The sequence below is a fragment of the Aulonocara stuartgranti genome (assembly GCF_965226115.1).
Source record: "Aulonocara stuartgranti genome assembly, chromosome: 7".
In the NCBI taxonomy this organism is placed as follows: Eukaryota; Metazoa; Chordata; class Actinopteri; order Cichliformes; family Cichlidae; genus Aulonocara; species Aulonocara stuartgranti.
Window position 1 is genome coordinate 8807383 of NC_138945.1, and position 20934 is coordinate 8828316.

At 38.9% G+C, this 20934-nt stretch overlaps 3 long non-coding RNA genes across 3 annotated transcripts; 1 reads left to right on the forward strand and 2 right to left on the reverse strand.

Moving 5' to 3' along the window:
- Positions 1 to 3022: 3022 nt before the first annotated feature.
- Positions 3023 to 5591, forward strand: LOC309709449. The gene is made up of 2 exons (XR_014277520.1): positions 3023 to 3580; positions 5443 to 5591. It is a non-coding gene; the product is annotated as an uncharacterized lncRNA (long non-coding RNA).
- Positions 5592 to 11413: 5822 nt separating this feature from the next.
- Positions 11414 to 13234, reverse strand: LOC309709779. The gene is made up of 3 exons (XR_014277600.1): positions 13189 to 13234; positions 12967 to 13041; positions 11414 to 11646 (listed from the first exon to the last, which is right to left on the reverse strand). It is a non-coding gene; the product is annotated as an uncharacterized lncRNA (long non-coding RNA).
- Positions 13235 to 18269: 5035 nt separating this feature from the next.
- Positions 18270 to 20445, reverse strand: LOC309712029. The gene is made up of 4 exons (XR_014278160.1): positions 20315 to 20445; positions 19401 to 19449; positions 19180 to 19243; positions 18270 to 18781 (listed from the first exon to the last, which is right to left on the reverse strand). It is a non-coding gene; the product is annotated as an uncharacterized lncRNA (long non-coding RNA).
- Between the last annotated feature and the right edge of the window lie 489 nt (positions 20446 to 20934).

Here is a 20934-nt window from a genome sequence, read left to right on the forward strand (position 1 = left end):
CTCCCAAGATAGGCAGCTGGCAGGTTGAATGATGCTCTGCCTCTGTGGTCAAGTACAGACATAGGCCTTAAGCAACCATGAGCCACTGATAAGTGTGACAGATTAGGAAACATGCATACAGTTCATTAGTTAGACTCCTATGAGCCACTAATAGGAGAAAATGAGCACGCAATAAAGTGGACTTGTTAGGGAGAGATTGCCATCAGTGTTAAAACACTCCAACTCAATTTTTGATGATAGAAACAGCTAAAAAATGAGCGTTTTGTTGACACTGATGACAAAATCCTGATCAGATACAGACAGACACATGCATACAGCACACACTACTGCTCAAAGGTTTGTGGTCAGATTCAAACTGTCGTCTTTTTAATTAATAATTTACATTTACTTTTAACATAATATTACATGAAAATGATCAGAAATGTTTTCACAGATGTGTGTTTAATGAATCATTTATGTTAAATCACCCATGATGCATTAGGAAATGTCTACACACTTATACATGGGCCCATTTTTAGTAACCATCACTGCTGTGTGGACAGATCACATGGTTATAAACAGGTGAAAATTGACTTCAAACTTTTGAGCTGTAGTGTAGATTGCAATGATAGTGTATAGTTATCTATTACAGAAGAATATATAGAAGTCTGAGGACAGGGAGACACTGTAAAAAAGTTATGAGCTGTCTTGCTGCAGAGAAAGTGGAGTCTGTCATCCTTGAAAAGCTCCCAAGATAGGCAGCTGGCAGGTTGAATGATGCTCTGCCTCTGTGGTCAAGTACAGACATAGGCCTTAAGCAACCATGAGCCACTGATAAGTGTGAGAAATTAGTGCACTTAATGCAGCGGTCCCCAACCCCCGGGCCTCGGAAAGGTGCCGGTCCGTGAGTCGTTTGGTGCCGGGCCGCGAGAGTTGAGGCTCAGGTGTGAAATGTATGGTTTTCAGGGTTTTTATCGGTATTCAGAGTTATTTTGTTATCGTTTTTATCGTTAACTCGGTGTCCCTGGGTCTTTTCAAGTGTGTCATAAATAAATCTTCTTTTTTTCCGGTACCGGTACTAGTTTTATTTTGTTGTATTTATCCGCGACACCTTAAAGGCCGGTCCGTGAAAATATTTTTTGGCATAAACCGGTCCGTGGCGCAAAAAAGGTTGAGGACTACTGACTTAATGCATGTTTCCTAATTATATACGTATGAGCCACTAATAGGAGAAAATGAGCACGCAATAAAGTGGACTTGTTAGGGAGAGATTGCCACCAGAGTTAAAACACTCCAACTCAATTTTGATGACAGAAACAGCTAAAAAATGAGCATTTTGTTGAAACTGATGACAAAATCCTGATCAGATACAGACAGACACATGCATACAACACACACTACTGCTCAAAAGTTTGTGGTCAGATTCAAACATTCTTGTCTTAATTTTAAAATTATATTTGCTATAACATAAAATTAGGCAAAGTTTATCAGAAATGTTTTCACAGATGTGTGTTTAATGAATCATTTATGTTAAATCACCCATGATGCATTAGGAAATGTCTACACACTTATACATGGGCCCATTTTTAGTAGCCATCACTCCTGTGTGGACAGATCACATGGTTATAAACCAGCTGAAAACTGACTTCAAACCTTTGAGCTGTAGTGTAGATTGCAATGATAGCGTATAGTTATGTATTACAGAAGAATATATAGAAGTCTGAGGACAGGGAGACACTGTAAAAAAGTTATGAGCTGTCTTGCTGCAGAGAAAGTGGAGTCTGTCATCCTTGAAAAGCTCCCAAGATAGGCAGCTGGCAGGTTGAATGATGCTCTGCCTCTGTGGTCAAGTACAGACATAGGCCTTAAGCAACCATGAGCCACTGATAAGTGTGAGAAATTAGTGCACTTAATGCAGCGGTCCCCAACCCCCGGGCCTCGGAAAGGTGCCGGTCCGTGAGTCGTTTGGTACCGGGCCGCGAGAGTTGAGGCTCAGGTGTGAAATGTATGGTTTTCAGGGTTTTTATCGGTATTCAGCGTTATTTTGTTATCGTTTTTATCGTTAACTCGGTGTCCCTGGGTCTTTTCAAGTGTGTCATAAATAAATCTTCTTTTTTTCCGGTACCGGTACTAGTTTTATTTTGTTGTATTTATCCGCGACACCTTAAAGGCCGGTCCGTGAAAATATTGTCGGGCATCAACCGGTCCGTGGCGCAAAAAAGGTTGAGGACCACTGACTTAATGCATGTTTCCTAATTATATACGTATGAGCCACTAATAGGAGAAAATGAGCACGCAATAAAGTGGACTTGTTAGGGAGAGATTGCCATCAGAGTTAAAACACTCCAACTCAATTTTGATGACAGAAACAGCTAAAAAATGAGCGTTTTGTTGACACTGATGACAAAATCCTGATCAGATACAGACAGACACATGCATACAACACACACTACTGCTCAAAAGTTTGTGGTCAGATTCAAAGATTCTTGTTTTAATTTTAAAATTATATTTGCTATAACATAAAATTAGGCAAAGTTTATCAGAAATGTTTTCACAGATGTGTGTTTAATGAATCATTTATGTTAAATCACCCATGATGCATTAGGAAATGTCTACACACTTATACATGGGCCCATTTTTAGTAGCCATCACTGCTGTGTGGACAGATCACATGGTTATAAACAGGTGAAAATTGACTTCAAACCTTTGAGCTGTAGTGTAGATTGCAATGATAGTGTATAGTTATCTATTACAGAAGAATATATAGAAGTCTGAGGACAGGGAGACACTGTAAAAAAGTTATGAGCTGTCTTGCTGCAGAGAAAGTGGAGTCTGTCATCCTTGAAAAGCTCCCAAGATAGGCAGCTGGCAGGTTGAATGATGCTCTGCCTCTGTGGTCAAGTACAGACATAGGCCTTAAGCAACCATGAGCCACTGATAAGCGTGACACTACTGCTCAAAGGTTTGTGGTCAGATTGAAACAGTCATCTTTTAATTAATAATTTACATTTACTTTAACATAATATTACATGAAGTTTATCAGTAATGTTTACACAGATGTGTGTTTAATGAATCATTTATGTTAAATCACCCATGATGTATTAGGAAATATCTACACACTTATACATGGGCCCATTTGTAGTAACGATCACTGCTGTATGGACTGATCACATGGTTATATACCTGCAACACATCTGACAAGTGCAAACAGAAAATGGAGTGATCCATCACAAACTTCAACAATTTGCTCTTTTTAATCCACACAATGATTTTGGTTTGTGCTGATATCTTTGGAAAAAGATTTCTTGACTGACAAGTTGGGATCTAACATCACAAACTGACATCTGGTGATACGATGTACCAAATAAAAATGGGCCTCAGTAGATGTCATGGTTCCCTTGCTCTCTTTTGCTGGCCTGCTTCTTTCTCTCTCCTCTTTCGGTGTATGCCTGTGTTGTTGTCCGTGTGCTTGTCTTTTTTAGGGGATGCTCCTCCATCTTCCCGTCCCTCAGTCACTTGTGAACAATCAGCTGATTACTCGCCTGTTCCTCGCGAGGTCTTCATGCTGGCTTCTAAACAACCAGATCATTGCAGTACCAAGGTAACGTATTATGCCACAGTCATGTCACATTTTCCATCAGTTCTTGCCTTTGAATTGAATAGAATAGAATAGAATAGAATAGAATTCAACTTTATTGTCATTGCACATGCACAGGTACAGGGCAACGAAATGCAGTTTGCATCCATCCAGAAGTGCTTTAGTGATATAGATATATTACAATATATATTAGCAATAATATAGATATGTGAGTATATTACAGAAATGGGTCTATTATGGTATGTTATAATGTACACGGTATGAAGTAGGTTGTGAATATTCTATAACTATAAGTATGTACAGGCTGTAGTGAGTACAAGCTATGTACAGGATATGAACAGGATATAAATATGAAAAACTATACAGAATATGAAATAAATAACTTTACAGAATCTGGGATATACAGCTATACAGAAATGGGAACTATGCAAGTTGTAAACAGTTGTAGGATTAAAAATTATCGAATGTACAGAATGATTATTTACACAGAGCTATACAGTAGTGCAGTTAAGATAAGTGAGGGTGTAGATAGTTTCTACAGAGGCTGTATAAAGTGCTAGTGGTTGTGAGTGGTGGTTCAGTCCATGTTATTATTGTGTTTGAGGGTACAGTTGTCCATTGTGGGTGTGTGTATGTTCAGTCCATGAGTTTAACGTGGGTCAGATGTCAGGAGGCAGAGTTCAGGAGTCTGACAGCTGTGGGGAAGAAGCTGTTCCGGTACCTGGTGGTCTTAGTCCGGAGGCTCCTGTGGCGCCTCCCAGAGGGCAGGAGGGTGAAGAGTCCATGTGATGGGTGACTGGGGTCTTTGATGATTTTCCCAGCCCTTTTCAGACACCGCTTCCTGTAGATGTCTTTTATGGCAGGAAGTGGTGCTCCGGCGATGCGCTGGGCAGTTTTCACGACCCTCTGCAACGCCTTCCGGTCCGAGGCAGAGCAGTTCCCGTACCAGACTGTTATACAGTTGGTCAGGATGCTCTCGATGGTGCAGCGATAGAAGTTCACCAGGATGTCTGAGGACAGGTGGTTCTTCCTCAGAGTCCTCAAGAAGAAGAGGCGCTGGTGAGCCTTCTTGACCAGCTTGGAGCAGTTGGTCGTCCAGGTGAGATCCTCGGAGATGTGGACTCCCAGGAACTTGAAGCTGCTCACACGCTCCACAGCCGTCCCCTTAATGTGGATGGGTGGATGTGGGTCAGCATTCCTCCTGTAGTCCACGATGAGCTCCTTGGTCTTCTCGGTGTTAAGCAGCAGGTTGTTTCTGTCGCACCACTCAGCCAGACGATCCACCTCCTCCCTGTAGGCGGCCTCATCGTTGTCACTGATGAGGCCAATCACCGTGGTGTCATCTGCAAACTTAATGATGATGTTGGAACCATCAGCAGGTCTGCAGTCGTGGGTGAAGAGGGAGTAGAGGAAAGGGCTCATCACACAGCCTTGTGGTACACCGGTGTTCATTGTGATGGTAGATGAGCAGCGGTTATCCAGCCGGACATGTTGGGGGCGGTTGGTCAGGAAGTCCAGTAACCATTTGCAGATGAGGGAACTGATACCCAGGTCTGTCAGTTTCCTGATGAGTTGTGAGGGGTGGATTGTATTGAATGCTGAACTGAAGTCTATAAACAGCATTCTGGCGTAGGTGTTGTTGTTGTCCAGGTGTGAGAGGACAGAGTGCATTGCGATGGAGACTGCATCCTCTGTGCTCCTGTTCCGGCGGTATGCGAATTGGTGGGGGTCCAGGGTGGGGGGGAGACAGGATTTGAAGTGTGCTAGGACCAGTCGCTCTAAGCACTTAGTGATGATGGGGGTGAGTGCTACTGGGCGGTAATCATTGAGGCAAGATGGGTTGCTCACTCTTTGTTTCTGTGCAGACGTTTCAGTGTTACGGATCTCCATGACCTTCTGTGACAGTGTCTGAGTGTGCCTCCAGACAACCTTCCCTACCTCTGCCCCGTCTCCTGGAGCCCACAGTGTTTATCCTGTATTGATAACTATCTGCAAATATACCTGTAAGACTTTACCACAGTGTCTCATCATCATTCTGTTGTTTTCATAACAGTACACTGTAGAAATAATGGACTGTCTAATAGGTATTGAGGTCATAGTGAATGTAGTTTATTAGTGTGTGTCGTAGTATGATTTTGTTGTTTATAGGATTTAAGATTAGAAAATAGAAAATAGTCCTGGGATGGGAACAAAGAACTGGGGTGCAGGGAAGTGGGGCAATTAACCCCAAACACAGGACAGTAGCAAGATTTACTGAGGGTGAGGGGCAGACAATTGCCAATGTACATTACCTTAAAAGGAGATGGGGGTCAGGGTGTCAGCACCCCAGGCCACTTTACCAGTGTTTTTCCATTGTGGGGGATTTACTGTAGAAATTGGAGACCAGAGACTATAACTGTAGCTGTTGTGTGAAACTCTTCAGATCAGCCTTTAGAGTAGGACTGCACAGGATGCAGTGTGCTGATCTCCAGATGCATCTGTAAGGAAAATGGGTAATAAAAGGATTGTGTGAAATTTGGAAACATCTCTGCGTGATCTCTACCGAGACAAAAAGAATTGGAGAGTCTCAACAACACTAAGTAGATATTCCACTAAATCTCATTTGTGATTTATGATAAATGTTACCATTAATTATTTATATTTCTTTACGCTTCTGATTAATTTAGTAAAACTTCTAAACGATTTTTACTGTTGTCAGAAAATAAGACATTTCTAATTCTCTACAGACTTTTGAGCTGTAGTATAGATTGCAATAATAGTGTATGGTTATTGTTTATAGCAGATGAAATAGCAGTATCAGGACAGATACGAGAGAAACGCTCTCGTATTTTAACATTAAACTCATAACTTTCCTTTTTGATGGTTTGCATTTGGCCTCTCAGGGCCACTGCAGTACAGTCATCCCCCCCCATTTTTTTTAACTTAACCCAACAACATAGTTGGTTAAATTATACAAAAAAAAAAATCATATGTGCCCATAAAAGAGGTCAAAATAACAGAACTCTACTCAAAGTTAGCAACAACCAATACTGATACCTCAAACAAACTGACCTCACTAAAGAAGACAACGGGGGAAACTTAAATAGTGGCTGATCAGCCCACAAAAATCACAAAAAGGGGTAAAACACACAAAAACCTAACTGAGACCAAAACCAGTTATTTATTATCCTGTAAATTAAACCTTATATTTAAAGAAAGACCAATGTGGATGCAGTGTTGTGTGTAAGCCTCTACACTGATATTACCACTGTGTGGCTGTAACTGCAGCCATCACATCGCCTGACCACGTTAAGGTGGTAATCTCTCAGGGGGAAAACAGAAAAACAAAACAACAAAAAAGAAAATAAAATAATGCTCATCAGATTCTAACAATTCAAAACATGACATTTACCTTAACTGGATGACCTATATAATAAATATATTCTAACCCAACAATAGTACTTCACACTATTGACAATATTAACAAAACCAAAAAGGGTAAGCCAAGTTATTTAAAAAAAAGACAATTCACAAAGTCTTGAAAAATAGAAATAAAGAATAAAAATCCTCAATCCACTCTATAACAATAGTCTCCTGCTTCCCTGCAGATCAACACGTTCTCACTCCTAACTCGTCATATGTGCGACGCCCATACAGCATGTATCACTTCTCAGTTATTTATTGCACTTCTTGCTCGTCAGTGAGGCACTTTTAGTGCTTTATCTATGTTTGTGTGGGGACTTGTTATAAATCAGTCTTCAACCTTTAATCTCTCTCTGAAAATGACTGGGATTAAATGCAGTGTAATAAACTTTCCTGAACGTGTGTCTTGTCATGATCTCCAGTGCTGCCATTTCATAGGATCTCCTGTCCAGGGCTTCTCAAACGTTGGTTGTTTTTATAACTCCTCTCACCTTCTGCTCTTGTGTCTGCTGTGATAAGCCTTTTATACTCACCCATTTTATTTCCATTTCTGTTTCTCACTATTTTTCTTAACAACATTAAACCAGAATCAAGGTATGACTCAAGTATGTGAGGAAATTCTACACTAATTGGTACCTGCGGTCTTTCTTATGTTACATACCACACCCCAAAGAATGGACACACATAATGCAGACACATTTTCAGTGACCCAAATAACATTCAAACACGCTCCGTATCATAACCTCCTTTTTGTTTGTGTTTATTTTAAGCAGTTGATTTAACATAAGGATTAAAATAGAAAGAACAATCCTTGAAATAACACGTGTGTGAAATACATAATAAAAAACATAAAATAAATAAAATAAATAACTATGTCAAACCTCCTGAGATCCAGCCTCACAATCACTTGTTCTATGATGACTAAAGGAAGTTTATTTACTTCATAGACCCAGGGACGCCCATTCAGTTTCATTATCCAGGAAATAACAGCTGATGCTCACTTCTGTTTAAGACACAGTCCAATCTTAGGTTCCTCATCCTGAGTGGAACAATGGGTCTATAGAATAGAATAGAATAGAATAGAATAGAATAGAATAGAATAGAATGCCTTTATTGTCACTATACAGTTGTACAGAGCATCTCATACTCAGTGTAAACATGCTGGGGGGGGTACAGTTCTGCAGCGCTATGTACATATGGACAGTATTAACATGAGGAAAAACATATATATATATAAAATGTATAATATACAAGACGTAAGTAATATGTAATAAATAGTGTTATGTATATACAGTTGAGTATTGCACATGGAATTGGTATAAATAGTGTTATGTATATACAGTGTGAGTACAGCTGCCTTTTTCAGATCATCTCTACATTATATGAGTTGATGATTCTAGCATTACAGATAATGTCTTAATTATTCCAGACTGAGCTGTGGTGAGATCTTTTATTTTCTTTCTTGTGTTTCAGTGACAGCCTTAGCCATCACAGCCGGGCATTTAACAAACCTATTTGCTTATTTATTTATTTTTGTCTCTAAAACTCATAAATACATATCAATACATGTATTCATTGTGAAGCATCCTGATGATCAGTAACCAAGTGTTTCTTCCTGAAACAATTACATGTAACTGTGCTGCAGTGAGGATAATACGATGTAGTATTAGGGCAAAGTTAAGAAAGGTATTATCGATCATTTTGAGAATAAAGTCAAAATGTGGAGATTACAGCTGTCTCAAGGCAAGCTGCCATGGTTGCTACTGTATATCATCTGAGTTGGTGAAACCGTACTTCAGAATTGGTTTTAGCAAGAAGGAAACATGAGCTAAAATAACCAGAACACAACTTTAAAATGCTTTTCACAGGAGTTTTAGCTCATGAGCTAAAACTCCCTGGTTTTAGCTCATAAACGCAGTGTGGTGATAAGTATTAGGTTGTACCAAAAAAGGGCTGGTAATAATAATAATAATGGATTGCATTTATATAGCGCTTTTCAAGACCCTCAAAGCGCTTTACAATTCCACTATTCATTCACTCTCACATTCACACACTAGTGGAGGCAAGCTACAGTTGTAGCCACAGCTGCCCTGAGGCAGGCCGACAGAAGCGAGGCTGCCATATCACGCCATCGGGCCCTCTGGCCTCTACTAGTAGGCGGTAGGTGAAGTGTCTTGCCCAAGGACACAACGACCAAGACTGTCCGAGCCGTGGCTTGAACCGGCAACCTTCCAATTACAAGACAAACTGCCAAGTCTTGAGCCACGATCTAATGGACAGATGCAAGGTTATCGATGGTTACATCCTCGTGCAATAAAGAGGTTGAATGTTGTATCACACAATGGCTGATCAATTTGTTTCACTAACTCATCTAAATAAGGAATTTTGTAGCAGAAACAGTAATTATAGCAGTTTGTTGTGGGACAGTAATGTCCATATCAACAACTTTTTTCTTGTGGCTCTAATACTCCATCGTAGTGTAGAGCCTCCCCGTCTTCTCTGTAGCTCAGTTACTTGATCTAAATCCTTGATCAGCTGTGTGCTGAGCTATGGCCCAGTTAGATGTTAATGTGTGTTCTTATGTTGTGTTATAGTGACAGCTGTGTGTACTGCTGCAGGAGCAAGTAAGCAGTTTATTTATCTTTAACTAATTTGAATCAAAGCCCGATCCATGTCTGATACATGTCTTGTCTTCCTGCAGTAGGTGCTGTAGTCACTGCTCCTGCTCTTCTGGGAGCTGCAGGTTTCAACTCAGCTGGAATAGCTGCAGGCTCCTGCGCTGCAGGCATGATGTCGTCTGCTGCAGCTTCTAATGGAGGAGAAGTGACAGCCGGAGGTGTGGTGGCTGTTTTGCAGTCAGCAGGTAAATATATAATTAGATGTTTTATTAGGATTTTAACTTACAACAACATGCAAAAAGAAGAAGTTCATGGCTTTGGGCCTTGGATTCCAGGCCGGAGTTGTGTCCTCAGCCTGTAGTCTGACTTGGAGGAAGAAAACTAAATCTTGTGGACCCCATTGCAGTGTGAGTGTGGTGGTTTCTTACTGGTCAATAGTAGACCTTACTACAGTCTTGTACGGGAGTCATTTTGAACCGTACGTAACATTTGACGTTTGTCGACAGGATTTTTATTCAGCATACAAAACCACCTGCCTTAGACTGATCAATATGGCTGATGAACTATCTGAAACCGTTAATATGGTGTGTGTGAATATCAAATAAAGTCTTATGAATCAAATTATTTCAGTCCTTCATGACATGTATCACTTGTTTTTTTTTGGAGTGTTTTTTTTCTTTGTTTTTTAATTTTGTCATCCCACATGAAAAATTCCAAAACTGCAGATTTTAGACACTTTAGACCTAAAATGTATATTCATTAGGGGAAAAAAACATTCATTTGTGATAGTAAACGTAAAACAACCTGAAAGACTCCATGTGACAGTCAGAACATTGAGCTTAACAAGTAAGGTCCAGTTATTTGTTTTAACAAACATTTCAAGCACATCCTCTAGTCTATTTGTAGGATTGTTGGCTGTCCACTCAAGAAGTTCAGAATACAAAAAGCAGAATAAGAGATTTTTGACTACCCGACTTCTGTCTGTATTAAGAGTGGCCTTTGGTGTCATATTTCAGCTGCTGCATTGGTTAAGTGATTTAATACTTTAATATTTGAGACTGCTATTAAGCAGGTCAAAAATGAAGTTTCATGCTCATCTGAGGCTACATATATACAAACCCGATTTACTTCACACCAGATCATTTCTCATATGTAGGAAAAGGTAAGTTCATTAGATGAAACTTAAAGGATCTTTGGCTCACGACTTCATCTGGATGGTACAGCATAACCAGGTTAAGACATCTCTAAAAAATATATATTTTTGAGTTTTTTTGAGTTTTTTTGAGTGTTTTTAATTATTTATTTAAATTTTATTTTCCATTGTTCACTGTGGCCTGTTAAGCATTTTTATCAATATATATTTCGTTAAATATTTACAAGAAATCAGGCATTATACAGTGTAAACTTCAGTCCAGTGTGATTTGGATGCTCAGCAGAAAATGTAGCCAGATATGAGCTGGGTTTAGATACAGTTCAGATAAATTGGGAAATTCAAATTGTTACTGTAGCTGCCCACTTGGAATTACCACTCGTGACGCAGACGCAGGGAGCTTCAACTGATGCAACTTTATTCTCTCCTCTTTAAACCACCGACAATATGGCACCGTGAAAACTATAAAGATGCACAAACAAATACCATTAAACATTCAAGTAGAAAGTGCAGAAATGTTCACATTTTACTATAGAAAATTATTTTGATTAACTCAAATAGTGATATTGACATAAATCAATAGTTTTTAAACTATTTATGTTACAGCATTTAATAAAATGAATTAACGACAACCTTTCTGTCTCTTAAATACATCAATTCAATTCAATTTTATTTATATAGCGCCAAATCACAACATAAGTCGCCTCAAGGCGCTTCATAGATACAGAGAAAAACCCAACAATCATATGACCCCCTATGAGCAAGCACTTTGGCAACAGTGGGAAGGAAAAACTCCCTTTTAACAGGAAGAAACCTCCGGCAGAACCAGGTTCAGGGAGGGGCGGGGCCATCTGCTGCGACCGGTTGGGGTGAGAGAAGGAAAACAGGATAAAGACATGCTGTGGAAGAGAGACAGAGGTTAATAACAGATATGATTCAATGCAGAGAGGTCTGTTAATACATAGTGAGTGAGAAAGGTGACTGGAAAGGAAAAACTCAATGCATCATGGGAATCCCCCGGCAGCCTATGTCTATTGCAGCATAACTAAGGGAGGATTCAGGGTCACCTGGTCCAGCCCTAACTATATGCTTTAGCAAAAAGGAAAGTTTTAAGCCTAATCTTGAAAGTAGAGATAGTGTCTGTCTCCTGAATCCAAACTGGAAGCTGGTTCCACAGAAGAGGGGCCTGAAAACTGAAGGCTCTCCCTCCCATTCTACTTTTAAATACTCTAGGAACAACAAGTAGGCCTGCAGAGCGAGAGCGAAGTGCTCTAATAGGGTGATATGGTACTACAAGGTCATTAAGATAAGATGGGGCCTGATTATTTAAGACCTTGTATGTGAGGAGCAGGATTTTGAATTCAATTCTGGATTTAACAGGAAGCCAATGAAGGGAAGCCAAAACAGGAGAAATATGCTCTCTCTTTCTAGTCCCTGTCAGGACTCTTGCTGCAGCATTTTGGATTAGCTGAAGGCTTTTCAGTGAGTTTTTTGGACATCCCGATAATAATGAATTACAGTCGTCCAGCCTGGAAGTAATAAATGCATGAACTAGTTTTTCAGCGTCACTCTGAGACAGGATATTTCTAATTTTAGAGATGTTGCGCAAATGGAAGAACGCAGTCTTACATATTTGTTTAATATGTGCATTGAAGGACAAAAATGACTCCAAGGTTCCTCACAGCGTTACTGGAGGCCAAGGTAATGCCATCCAGAGTAAGAATCTGGTTAGATACCATATTTCTAGGCTTTTCAGGGCCGAGTACAATAACCTCAGTTTTATCTGAATTAAGAAGCAGAAAGTTAGCGGCCATCCAGGTCTTTATGTCTTTAAGACATTCCTGCAGTTTAACTAATTGGTGTGTGTTATCTGGCTTCATGGACAGATAGAGCTGGGTGTCATCTGCATAGCAGTGAAAATGTATGCTATGTCTTCTAATGATACTGCCTAAGGGAAGCATGTATAATGTAAACAGAATTGGTCCTAGCACTGAACCCTGTGGAACTCCATAATTAACCTCAGTGTGTGAAGAAGACTCTCCATTTACATGCACAAACTGGAGTCTATTAGATAGATATGATACAAACCACTGCAGTGCAGTACCTGTAATACCTACAGCATGTTCTAATCGCTCTAATAGGATATTATGGGCGACAGTATCGAATGCTGCACTAAGGTTTAATATCAGGGAAACAATCGTTTGCAATCATTAACCAACCTCTTTCTGCTTCCAAGGGTGCTAATCATGCTGAATCAGCTAGCCAACCTCCTCCATGCACATCTCTTAGCCAGTCTTTCCACACCACAAACAAATGACATGCATATACAATAAAAAACGAATTCAACCACATTGAGTAAACTTTCAAAGTTATAGCATGTGACAGATAAATAAAATACATCATTTTTGCATGAGTATTTTCAAATTAACGTTTTTACTCACTCTGAAGCAACGTGTTTGTGTCGTTCCACTGAGAACAGAACAGGAAGTCTGACACAATAAAAGAGGAAGTGCTAAGGTACTCTTCAAAATAAACGCGCAAAGTAAAGTGGCTTTGCAGGCATTTACAGTTACTGCAGCAGAGTACACAAGGCAGGAACAAATGAACACATGCAGCATACCTAACAGCAATAATGCTTTGCAAAAATAGAAGAAATATAGACTATGCAGGTACAATGAATAGATATGTACTTGTATATGTAAATCACTCTATCTATCTATCTATCTATCTATCTATCTATCTATCTATCTACACATACACACACACACGTACACACACACACACACACACAAATACACACACATACATATACAGACATACATATATACACATATATGATGCAATTATACAGATTACTAGTAGAAGAAGAATGAAACATAGTGCAGTGTTTGGGTGTTAATAGTAGCAGGTATTTAGTATTGCACACTGATATATGTAAAGACCCCAGTGTGTTCATATGTGGTGTACATTCACTGCTGTTGTGCAGTGTACAGTCTGACAGCAGCAGCAGCCTGTCACTGAAGGGACTGCTCAGTGTTGTCAGGGTGACCTGTATGGGATGGATCGAAGATGGGGTATTTTAATCGAGTATATAGGGAAATGTGAACTCCTCTGACAATCTGAGTAATTGGATAACGCACTGTTATTGAAATTTCCAACTTCTGAGCCACAGAAAGACATAACAGGCTTCATTAGGTTACCTTCCACTTGTTGACAGCAACTAAATAAAACCAACATATCCACATAATAACACCTTAAAGCAGGGGTGTCAATCTTAAATGAGCTGTGGGCCACTGCTGGTACTGTCATGTCATTGGAGGGCCACTTTAGTGTTCAAGTAGTACAAAAACAAACAAACAAGAAAACACCCACAAATCTTTCAGAAAATGTAGTGTTTTGTTTGTTTGTTTTAAGTTTCAAATATTGTATAACAAAACTGCAAATGTGAATGCAAAAAACTTCTCACTCTTAACTAACTGAAACCTTGTTATTGAACTAACAAATAAAAAGGAAAGATACTCTCTTTCTGGCCAGACACGTGGAAGCATTTCTACAATAGTTTTGTCCATATTTAACAAAATAAAAATGCAGACATAAGTGAACACATTAGTTTTTGACTGCTAGTGAAAATTGTTTTCTTTACATATAACTCTCTCACTGAACTAATACAGCCAATCCCTCAACATGTTTTTACTCTCTGCTCATATTGCCCTCATTTTAAAACATTTTTGCTTTTTAAACAACTTATTTTCAATTTCCACAAAATCCCCCGTAACAAAAACTAACTTCAAGGGCCAAATTGCATTTCCTTTCTTCACGTCAACAGTAGGGGTGGCAAGTAGGGGTGACGTGGGCCGCAGGTGGCCCCTGAGCCGTGAGTTTGAGACCCCTGGTTTACCTACTGTCACTGCAGTGATATTAGCGTTTTTGTTTTGAAAGGTTACTAGGGGATGCTGGCAACAATCTTGGAAGAGAACAATACAATCTGTTATAAGGCCTTCACTGGAAAATATTTGGAATGTAATACCAACATGTAATTTGAAGATAACATGTAGTTAAAGAAGCTTGCAAAGAAAAGCATCTGGACTTCTTTAAGTTACTTGAAGACGTAACTTAAAGAAGTTGCAAGCTCCTTTGACTACGATGACCTGGATGACTGAGAACCTTCACAGACAAGATAACATATAGTATTTCAGTGACCAAATAGTATTTGGGTAAAAGTTACTGAATAGTGTTGGAATAAAGTGTGAAAATTGTGAAGGATTAAAATATCCAGGAGCTCAAATTACTTCACCAAAACATGTTTCAATCATATTTTATCAACACAAATTGCACAGGTTTATTGAATATGAATAACTTGTGTTAATTCACCTCAATAGTTTAAGTTCGTGCCAAAGCAAAACATCTGTGTGCAACCAGTGTCCACTATTGAATTATCTAAACCAACATGTTTTTTTTCAGTGCATAATCACATTTAGTGAAATAAACTATTAAACCAGAATTACATATTAGGATTTAGCCAAGTGTTAGGATGTAATGCAGAGAAGTATTTCTAGTAGGCTTGTTTTGATATGCCTGTTTTCATTTTATTTTCTAATTTTTAAAGAAGGCTTTAGAAAGGTCAAAATAAATCTTCTGTAAGGGAGTATCAGCTATTCTAGTAGAATTTATTTTACCAATGCAAGGGTGCATTAGTACCTTGTAATACAACATATCTATTTCATAAAGGGCGAACACAAATGTCCAAAGAGACTTCCTGGCAGCTGCCATTTTAAGTATAACCTCTGGTACGGGCACGTTCAGTTTGCAGCAGCTATACAACAGTGGCCTCTAGAGGTGTTTACACACTATGACCAAATCAGACAATGCAACACAACACGCAGGTCGCCCCAATGAATTGATTAGGCTGGTAGCAGTGACTTGTTAACTTATCATTTATCAAGCATATCTCCCATGAATGATATGAAATAATTTAGAGACATAACATTGACTAAACAAAGTAGAAGCTGCAATCAGTTTTTAGGAAAGTGAGTTTAATAAGAGTAGGTGAAATAATGCAGTAATTTCTTAGATTTTATAATCCCTTTATAAATCATGTTGGCTACAGCCTATTTAGCAGTGCAACAAGAGCATTAGACAAACAAACAAATAAATAAACAGTCAGCGAAAACAAAAAAGTTAGTACCCAGGGATAAAAATGTTGAGTATGAAAGGGAAACCTAATGGACAGATGTGATGCCTGAACAGTGGTGGCTTTAAGTGATGTATCAACTTAAACATGCATCCACAGTTTATGTTACATAAGTACGATGATCAGTGGTGACGGCTGGCGCCACTTTGGAAGCAGAAACTGTTGGTTTGAAAGCCTTTTGTGTCTCCTTGTGGCGGGACTCTTATACTGTACTGTGAGATGTCGAGCAGTGACACCCCCCCCCCGTCACTCTGGCTCCTACCTCAAAGCACACTGTGCGCTGTCGATCTTACGTGCTGCACAATAATATTCAATATTTAGTATTTACTGTTATATTCACATAGATCATCGCGATGATGTTATTTATTATATTGCTCTCTTTTTTTTTTGCTCGTTTTCTCTTTTTTCTTTCCTGACAGGTGATCCAGGTGATTGATATATGTATTTTTTTGTCTGTTTGTTTTTCTTTTTTGTCCTTTATCACGTTCCTCTTCCCCGCTGTTTTTCTTTCCCTCTTTCTTTCTCCATTTTCTTTCCCGCAGTCAAATCTGTCCCATGTTTAGCAAGTGAAAATAAAACAAAATAAACAATAAAAGCAAAGGTGAATCAAATAGATCATTAAGGCAAGGCTGGGATGGTCCATTTGGTAAAGTAAATCTGTTGGGCATCTTTCTTTGTCTTTACACAATAATTCTGATGGCAAAAGAACCAAACGGGACACGCAAAAAAAAGAAAAGAAGATGTCGAGCAGTGTCAGTAGTATGCTAGAAAGTGATACATTAACATTTCTGGGGTCACCATGAAGAGCTCACTTCCTTTCTTGCTCAGTGTGTAAAATGTGGTACTTAATGGATTGAAAAGAAAAATGATGGCACCCTTGTAGTTCACACAGGTGGTGATGATTCAGGGTTTTAATTTGTAAGGTTTGAATTTTGAGCCATCATAAATTTTAAACCAGGAAAGTATAATATTTAACACATGATAAGTCAAAGCTAATATAGCTGCTCATATATAGCTACTTATAATTTGAAGAGCTACCTACACCAATGAGTAGACTTCCCAGAATGGAAACAGCACTCTTTGTGTGGTTGGAGAAAACAGTCAAGTTGTTAAGAACTCTGACTGAGAAGAATCCGCCTGTGTACAGCAGCAGGCTGCCTTCCTAGAATTTGGATATCCCCCGTGCGCTCGTCTCTGCATTATGTGCATTACCTCTCTTGGAAAATTTAAACCACAGCAGCTTTTTATAGTTTTCTTCATTCACTATCAGCTTACACCAAAAGTCTACTCTGAAGAAGATTATTCAAAACATGCAACACAGTCACCAATCCCAGCAAATCCACCCCTAAGTCAGACTGTACAATACAGAAAATAAAAGAGCTACAGCTCAGACTCTACAGGCTTCAGTTAGCATGTTAAATGTGAAAGCTCAGTTAGAAAAAGACTGAACAAAAACGGCCTGAGTTTAGCAATTAACCAAAGTGACAAACATTGCTCTAAATAATACTCCCCTAATCCAAGTAGTCACCCAAACCTGGACGTGGATTTAGAGGCCCGAGGGCCATCTCACACGTTTATTCAGAATAAAACAAGTTTCAATTAAAAAAATCAAAATCTTGTGGACGTATGCCTTTTACATGTTGGTAAAATGTTTAGGATGAGATGGAGATGTAACACTCATGCACCCTGAAAATTATGAAGGTCTAAATATGTATCAAAGGGACTCACTGAACATCAGTGGATTTCTATGGTGCAAACGTACTTAAACTAGCCACTGTGACCATTGAGGCAGAGCAGAATGAATGATACTGACGGGAACTATGAGAGTTTGTAGTTAAATTCCTGCTCTTACACACTGTAAAATCTAATTAGTTAGAACTCAAAAAAATTGAGGAAACTCGTTGCCTCAAAAAAATTGAGTAAAGCTTAGCTAAAAATGACTAAATTAGGACAACTTATTTATTTTGAGTACTCTGTACAAGCTCATTTGTTCCCAGAACTCAAGAAAATTGGATCAAGTTTACGTAAGTTGACCAAGTTAGGGCAACTTACTCATTTTGAGTACACTGTAAAGCCTTGTTAGTTCCCAGAACTCAAAAAAATTAAGGAAACTCATTGCCTCAAAAAAACTAAGTAAAGCTTACTTAAGATGCCTGTTAGGACAACTTATACAGTGCAAGTCTGCAGTATTAAGAATAACTTGATATTTCTGACTGTACAGTGCTAATTGTTTACTTACTGACAAACATTTCAAGTTCAACTAAATGAAAAAACAATTTGTGGTAACCTGAATATGATTAAAAATAATTAACAACACTTTTTGTCATGATGTTAAAATCAGACCAACTTTTATTTTCAAACACAACAAAGTATAACAGCCAACATACTGGACACTGTTCTGCTGAACAACAAACAATTATATTGCCATCACTGTTATAATCTTACAATGAAACAAAGTCGCAGATGTAATTATTCTGAAAATAAGTTTAGGCCTACCACAAGTTTGTTTTGTACTTTCATTACTTATATAATCAAAATAAAATATTTGTTGTTCTGTCACAAGTGCAGTCTCTAATTTAAACAACACATTTGTTTTGCATTCCAACACATGAGCTGGAATGTTGTAATGTTTTAAGGATGGCTTGTTTCCAGTCCAGGCATTACTGCCTGAATGACTATCATGGATCGAGGTGATCCAAATGTAGGTGCAGAAGAAAGTCTTTAACTTCCCTTAAGTACAGTGGCAGTGGATGTGGGTTGGAGATGCAGTGAGCTTGAACCTGCAGGCGACCATCTTCACTGACCACACCATCTGTGACGGAGGACTCATCTCTCCTGGTGTCCTGCAAGCAAACAATCATATTTTTTGGAACATGAACTTAATTGCTTTCTTAAAAATTTTTTTTCTGCATTTGGTATAAAACAGACTCCAATTTGGACAATCTCAGGCTCCTTCCCCACCGGAGAGGTGACATTCAATGTCCCAATTGTCAGTCTGGATAGCCCTGACCCCCACCCGACACACAATAATGTCATGAAAGCATCATTTTAAAAAGGGCTATGCAAACATGGCCAATAACTTTCATTCTAATGATGTGCAAAATGATTTGGGCACAAAACAAATTTTGCTGTTAGAAAATTTGCAGACTTCACTATATTCAGTGTAGACCCTCTAAACTAAGTTTGGGGGATGTGATCTTTCAAGAAATGCAGACCAAACTGTTGTTGTTTGTTTACTTACACAGCATGTCTTGTAGAATTAACTGGAGTCACCAGCAACAGCCTAGTGCAGTCATATCTCAAGTCTAATAACAGAAGACAGGAAAAGATCAGTAAAGAAACAACTTCCCCAAACCAAAAAACAAATAAAACAATAAGTAAAACAGGCTGATCTAAAGTTCAGCCTGATTAATATAAATGTCACTGACAGTTGCTAATATATTGGAAAACCAAAATACTTACCACTGAGTTGATGTCTTTCTGTCCAACAGCAGGAGTGCTGGTCCCGAGCCTCAAAGACAGGAAGAAGCAAGCAGAGGGAGAAAAAACAGAACATTTTTCAGAAACCGATTTGATCCTTAATGGCTGTGCAATCATTGTAACATAGAGTTTGCTTATGTTGTTAAATAAAGGCTAGATTTGACATTAATAGATGCCACAGATGTTCAAGGTGCCACAAAGCATGAAAAAAATGGACATCTCAGAAAACGTCGGGGCATTTTTGCAAATATGTGATGTCTTGATAAATCGAGCAGATATTTGAACTTTCGACAGCTACATTCTCGCCTGAAAATATCTTAAAAGTTGATTTTGTGACCCAGAAAAAGCAATAAGCCGCGCTCCTCCGCCATTGGCGAGCTTACAAGTACGCACAGGCTCCGACAACCATGGCCGACATATGCGATCCTCCTTTCCCCTAGATTACCCTTTCTGGGTCACAAAATAACCTTTTAAGATATTTTCAGCGGAGAATGTAGCTGTGTAATGCTCAAATATCTACTTAATTTATCAAAATATCACATATTTGCAAAAGTGCTTCCACGTTTTCGGAGAGCTCTGTTACCCAACTGACCGGGAGGTCAAGGCTTGATAAGAGTCCGCAAGCACAGCTAACTCTTGGCTTATTGTTTTCACCCCCCCGAAGAATTTTGTCTGGGCTCTTATCTCACTTTTTTATTTCAAACAATCAACAGAAAATTTCACAGACATATTTTTATATAAGGTTTTTAAGGCTGTGGTGTTAATTTTTAAGTAACATGAGCCCAGCCGCAGCAGCAACGCTAGGCTAACACTAACTAGCTAGCACGATTATAAACCTGGTGCTAAACTAAGAGAAGCCACAAAATCAGTTTGAATAAGAGTAAACATTTACTCACCAAGTCAGTGTATCAGGTAAAGATCCACAGCAATGACAACAATAATCCCTTGAGCTGACGCTTTTCTAGGTTTGCTCAACATATTCCATAAAAAATGCTGGAACCATGAACATGCGGACTGATCCGTGCTATGGAGGAGGACGGTAGTGACGTGGCATTTTCAAAACACATCTTTCATCCTTCCACACTGAGAAGAAAAACTTCCATCTTACTTAGTTTTTCTAAGTTAAGACAACTCAAATAAATTGAGTTTATCAGCATTTCTGTAGCGGACAGAACCACCTGCTTTAATCTACCATGATGCTCTGTGTTATGTTGTCATGGCAATATGAAGTCAAATAAATACAAATTCATAAAATGCACATTTGAAGGAGGACAAGAAGACAGGCAACTGGAAGAGCTTTTGAAGCAGGAAAACTTTTCTGGATTACTCTTAATTTAACTGGAAATTTTGCGAATACAAGTCAAGGAGGAAACAAGGAGGCAGTTTGGATTATATTTGAGGACAGGACGCATGAAGGAGAAGCATGAGGAGAGAGGAAACAGCAGAGCGATGGTGCAGAGCTAATCGTGGGTCAAGTCGAAGAAGCAAGCATCAAAACTGTGAGTAAACATAACAC